Below are 6000 nucleotides of genomic sequence, written 5' to 3' on the forward strand. Positions count from 1 at the left end.
AGATTAATGAAATATATGAAGTGGCCAAAAATCAGAGGCAATTGGACCTCTGGGTGGCTGGAGATTTTTTTCTATTTAGAAAAAATACATGAGACTTGCAGGACAACAAGCTCTCAAGTGGGGATTCAAATAGTATAATCCACCAAAATTCACAAATGACAGGGTCTGTGTTTTGTATGTCATCTGATCTCTCCATGGTTCTGTGTATCTTGCAGCGCTTTGAAATATATATTTGGAACTGGCATACCTAGAAACTGACTTCAGCTATAAATCAATTCCCGGCTTCCTGATTAATTTAAAAAATTATCTGAAAATTAAGTGAATAAGCCATAAGAAACGATAGAAAATCTTTACATAACAAACGAACTGACACAAAAGAATCAGACACTGTGTTGACTTGGACCCTCCCAACCCAGGCTCTCAGAAACACTCCCCCTCACTCCTCCTAACATCCACCGTAATCACCTCCCACCTTAGTCCCCACTCAACTCCCTGAGCTGCAAACACTTTAGGTTAGGGTCTTATTCAGACTTCAGGGACACAGCCCTCTAACCATCTCACAGGACCCAAATCCTACAGGCAGGTGTAAACACCTGCACAGCAGGCAGTTGGACCCCTCCTCCTATTTCACTCTCCGTGGTATAGAACCTGATTCTCATGGTCAAGCTGTGCAGGGTTCTCTGTTTGGCTAAGAACTAGCTGGAGTCCTTTCTTGATTCTTCAGAGCAAAAGATGAGCAAGCACAGAGATAACTTCCCACATGTGACTAAGAGGTTCAGGCTGGTTACCTCCAGAGAAGCTTGTGCAGCCTGCCTGGAATTGCACATCCATGAGCTGCCACAGTCCCAGCAGTCACTGGGGACTTCCATTCCAGAGTCTGCCAAATCACTGGGCACCTGCATACCCTTACACAGCCACTCCTACAGGCACTTACACAGCGAGATTCCCCACAGCTTTCAAAGACAATGCTTGATTATCAAGGCATCATTGGTCATCGGGGCAGTCTTGAGCCAGTTGTCATCATTCCCCAGTTTGGCTTCAAAGCTCCAGTGAGGCTTGTTATGAATCCTGTGGTGATGTCAATACACTCCTGCAGATTCATCTGTAGTTTTAAGTTCTCCCGCTTGACATCAAGACTTTTGTTTTTGCCATTCAAATGGTATCCAGCCATACCCTTCATGATGAAAGATTCTTGGAAGACCACACACACACACACACACACACACTTTCCTCAATCAGAAACCCTAGACTGCAATCACTGAGGATTTTTTTTTCTCCATTAGAAATTGAAAGCATGTGGTAAGCATTCAGCCTAGTGGTATTAAGACACTCAAATTCTGCAACGACGGGCCTGGTTTTATACCCAGCTCAAGCTGCTGACTCCAGCTTCATGCTGCTGTACACCCAGGGAGGCAGCAGGTATCACTCAAGTCACTGGGCCTCTGCCACCCTCGTGAGATCTCTGGACTGAATTCCCAGCACCCAGCTTTGGCCTCAGCCCAGCACTGGCTATCACAGGCATCAAGGGAGGGGACTGAAGAAGGCATGGAGCTCTCCCTTTATCTCCCTGTATAAAATAAGCAAAAAAAAAAAAAATTTACAAAGTCATTGGAAACAGGTAGGTAGGTGGTTAGCCACTCACAGATTCTGTACTTCCAGGAGCACATAAGGTTCCTAGATTATTAACAGCTTATGAGCACAAGTTTAGCATCTGGAGGAATATCTTTCTTTGTGGCATGAAATTTTCACATGAATTTAGCCAAGATGAAAGTAAATTATGGTATACCTTTCAGAGATCTCTTACGAGGACACCGAAGTGTTTTCTTTGATAGGAAGTTGTTCCCGGCTTTGTGAGTTCACAGAGGAGCTGTGTTGATATCACTTTACAACCCAAGCTCTTTCGAAAGGTTGAATGAGGAAAAGCATGCAGGCAAGGGAGTGTGTTGAAAACAAAAATGATTCTACAAATATCAATAGCACACCTAAGAGCCTTGGTCTGGCAGTTTTAATGGACATTTCTTACACTGCAAATCTTGCTCTCTATTCCACGCACCCTAGCATGACCTGCTCTTGCCCCATCCCATGAGCTGGAAGGGTAGCCCCTTTCTTCATTCGTACCACTTCCTTTACAAAGGCATGCTTCCATTTTGCCAGCCACCACAAGAGACTCATGACGTGGAGCAACTTTCAGAATTCAAACCAAAGGCAATGAAGAAACACCTGCAGATGAACCCGCTACAGCACCAAGTCTCAGTGGGAATGGAGGGGAGAAGGGTCCCCAAACCTCTGTCCCCAGCCAACCTCACATCTTTCCAGACCTATTTGATTGCTATCTTGCTAGGTTTGTTGCTATATTTAATTCTCTTATACATAAGAGAATTTACATATAAATGTGTATACACACACACTCATATATACACATGTATCCATATAACCTGCAACAGATAGGAGCACAAAAGCACTACAGGGCTTTGGATGAGGAGGGTAATGTGTGATTAAAATACGTAAAAAATTTTTTTCAAGAAAAAAGGAGCTTTAAGAATAGACCCGGAGGTGGGGGTTGTGGGTGCAGGGATTTTTAAAGGTGGAGATGGGGGGTGGAGAATAACGTGAGAGCCTGAGGGGTGTTCCGGACCTAGCGAAGCATTCAGGTGGGATCTGTTGAGGGAAGCTGTGAGAAACACTTCAGCAGCCTCGGGGTCCCCTCTCCAAGCAGTGAGCACTGAATTTTGAGAAGGTTACACGACTAGCCTTAGACAGGAGTCACCTTCTTGGAAGAAGTCATGTAGCAGCGCATGCCCAGCAGTCCCAAAGCTTGGCGCCTGTCAGGGATGTGGGCATGAGTGGCTTACCAGGGCGGTTTGCTCCTTCGGTCTCTCAGATGTTTCCTTCGGTCGCAGTCCTGGGAGGATACCATCAGCTCTGGAGGGGCATCGAAGCAAATAGCTCCTCGCGGGCCTCAGCCGGTACCCCGGGGTCCTCTGCCGCCTCTTCCGGGCCTCCGCCGGCAGCCCGGGGTCCTCTGCCGCCTCGCGGGCCTCAGCCGGTACCCCGGAGTTCCCCGCCTCCTCACGGGCCTCAGCCGGCAGCCCAGGTCCCCCGCCTCTTCAGGGGCCTCAGTCAGTACCCCGGGGTCCTCTGCCTCCTCACGAGCCTCAGCCAGCAGCCCGGGTCCCCCACTGGCCTCAGGCCGGGTTTCTCCAGAGTTGCTTCAGCTTCCCCACAAAATGGCGGCTCATCGTGCCCCATCCCAGAAAGTACGGCCAGAGTTTTTGTTTGTTTTTTAAGGTATTGTTAGGGAGGGAGAAGGAAAGTCACAGAGAAGTCTTCCAGACGCTGCTTCCCTCCTGAGGTTACTGAAACAAGGAGCTTCTTCCGGGTCTCCCGCGTGGGCACAGGAGCCCTTCTGCTGCCAAACGCATCATCAGGAAGATGAATTGGAAGTAGAGCAGCCTAGACGACTTTACCCATTATGCTACTGCCTGGGCCCTGAGGGAAGAGGCTTTTTTTTTTTTTAAAGATTTATTCATTTTTATTACAGCCAGATATACAGAGAGAAGGAGAGACAGAGAGGAAGATCTTCCATCCGATGATTCACTCCCCAAGTGAGCCGCAACGGGCCGGTACGCGCCGATCCGAAGCCGGGAACCTGGAACCTCCTCCGGGTCTCCCACGCGGGTGCAGTGTCCCAATGCATTGGGCCGTCCTCAACTGCTCTCCCAGGCCACAAGCAGGGAGCTGGATGGGAAGTGGAGCCGCCGGGATTAGAACCGGCGACCATATGGGATCCCGGGGCTTTCAAGGCGAGGACTTTAGCCGCTAGGCCACGCCGCCGGGCCCAAGGGGAGAGGCTTTTATGACCTCGCATCAGAAAAGGCCAAGTTTCAGGTGAGCTACAATTTCTGCCATATTCTATTCATTCTAAGATTTGCCAAGCAGAGCTTGCGTTCAGGAGATGAGAAATGAAGCTATTCCTCCTAGGTGGCAGCGAATGTGTGGCAGTGCTTGAAAACCACATTAGGTGTTCCCAGCTTATCTGGCACCAGGAGTAGAACCCCAGACAACAGTTCCACCTCAGGTGCCAGAGCATTCTTGGAGTGCAAGGTGCTATGCAGCTATGAAATCTTCCTACTTGTTCCTTGTTTTCGTAAAGTCCTCTGTGGTTGCTGACTGTAGCCTGATTGCCAAACGGGTACTTGCCAGCAAGAAAACTTAGTGTTTCAGGTGATGGTTCTGGGAAATAATGCTACACTCAGAAAGTGAGATCCTGGGCCAGCCTGCATTGACTCGTATTTTCTACATGTGGATTATGTTCATGTTTCTGATTTGGGGGCTATTCTCGAGCATCTGAGAGGCACCACCAGCTGGTGGTGGTACAATATTGTGCTCAAGCAAAAACTGGGAAAAGCTCATAGTCGTAGTGGAGTCTGTGTGTGTGCTCACAAAGTCTAAATGTTTGCTTCCCTAGGTCTTTGACCTGAGCAGCTCTAACCCTTGCCAGCTAGTTTTAGGCTGAAGGTAAAATCAAAATGCAAAAGGTAATTTGTCTGCTCAGAATGAAAACATAGTAAACCAAGTGAGCCACGACTGATTGTCCAAGCTACAATGGTTTAAGGGAGAGGTTGGGGTATTTCTTTATTTTAAATATATATAAATATTAAAATATTAATAAATACATATTAAATATATATTTTTGAATATATTTTTTGTGCATTTTATTTGAAAAGCAAAGTTACAAAGAGAGGACACACAGAGAGATAACTTTCATCTGCTGGTTCACCCCTCAAATGGCCACAATAGCTAGAGCTGAGCCAATCCGAAGCCAGGAACCAGGAGCTTCCTCTGGGTCTCCCACCTGGGTGCAGGGGCCCAAGGACTTGAGCCATATTGCACTGCTTTCCCAGGCCATAAGCAGAGAGCTGGACCAGAAGCAGAGCAGAACAACCTGGACTCAAGCTGGCACCCATATGGGATATTAGCTCCCTAGAGGCTTAAGCACTGGGCCTGGGTTGGGGCACATGGGGGAAGGCAGGAGTTTCTTTAGAACAGTGGCTCTCAAAACTTGATTTCCAGGCCGACAGCAACAGCAGGTTGAGAAGCTTATAAGGAATGCACATTCCCAGGCCTCCATCAGAAGCTCTGGGGTAGGGCCCAGTCTGTATTTTCACAAATTTTTAGGAGTTTCTGCTACACAATCAAGTTTGGGGGCTACTGCTTTAGAAAAAAAATCACAACTCACTCTATGTAAATTTTCTTATTTTGGAATTTTTCTTTTATTTAAAATGTTTCTCCCATACATTGGTTTACTCTGCAAATGCCCAAATGGGGTCAAAGTCAGGAAACTCACTCAATTGAGGTATTCCATTGGATGATTGGGATGCAACTACTCAATCCATCCCCTTCTACCTGGAATCAGGAGTGAATTTGAACCCAGACCCTCCACATCCGAATGTGGCCATTCTAAGCTGGCATCTTAACTGCTAGGCCCAATGTCCATCTCAGACCGCATGGAATTGAATAGCAATTCCCTAAATGGGCTAGCTGTTCTGATTTGAGTTCCTGCACAAACACACAGTCACAGCAACCACAGAGAGATTGGAACACAGGGCCCACACAGTGCGGGCCCAGGGAGCCCAAGAAGGTGGAACAGAAAGGAGGAGGAAGAGGGAGGAGAAAAGGAAGGGGAACAATGGGGTCTTTTCAAAGTTGATTTCATGAGAAATCTTTCTAAAGACATCTTTCAGTTCTTTCTAAAGACAATCATAGAATCCCAACAGCCCTAATAAGAAAGTTTGAAAATAGAAATGATTTTATGCCTCATAAAATTCATCATTATTGAGGGTGTTGCTCATATCTTTCAAAGAACAAAAATGCAACTGCCCACCAGAGATGTACCTGTAACGTCAGACCTTTCTCCCATACAGCTGCTGTGGGGTAGCTCACAGACACTGGGGAGGGGCAATCAGTCATGATATTGCCTTCTTCCAGACAACTCAGATG

The 6000-nt window shown here is 47.2% G+C and overlaps 1 protein-coding gene across 2 annotated transcripts in view; it reads right to left on the reverse strand.

Moving 5' to 3' along the window:
• The window catches only part of ESRRB (estrogen related receptor beta), a 210705-nt gene extending 207742 nt beyond the window's left edge, over window positions 1-2963 (reverse strand). For both annotated transcript variants that reach the window (XM_058655382.1, XM_058655383.1), the window contains exon 1: window positions 2853-2963. The gene's annotated coding sequence lies outside the window, so the exon portion shown is untranslated. The remainder of the gene's footprint in view (window positions 1-2852) is intronic.
• Between the last annotated feature and the right edge of the window lie 3037 nt (window positions 2964-6000).

The sequence above is a fragment of the Ochotona princeps genome, chromosome 26 (assembly GCF_030435755.1).
Source record: "Ochotona princeps isolate mOchPri1 chromosome 26, mOchPri1.hap1, whole genome shotgun sequence".
Taxonomy (NCBI): Eukaryota; Metazoa; Chordata; class Mammalia; order Lagomorpha; family Ochotonidae; genus Ochotona; species Ochotona princeps.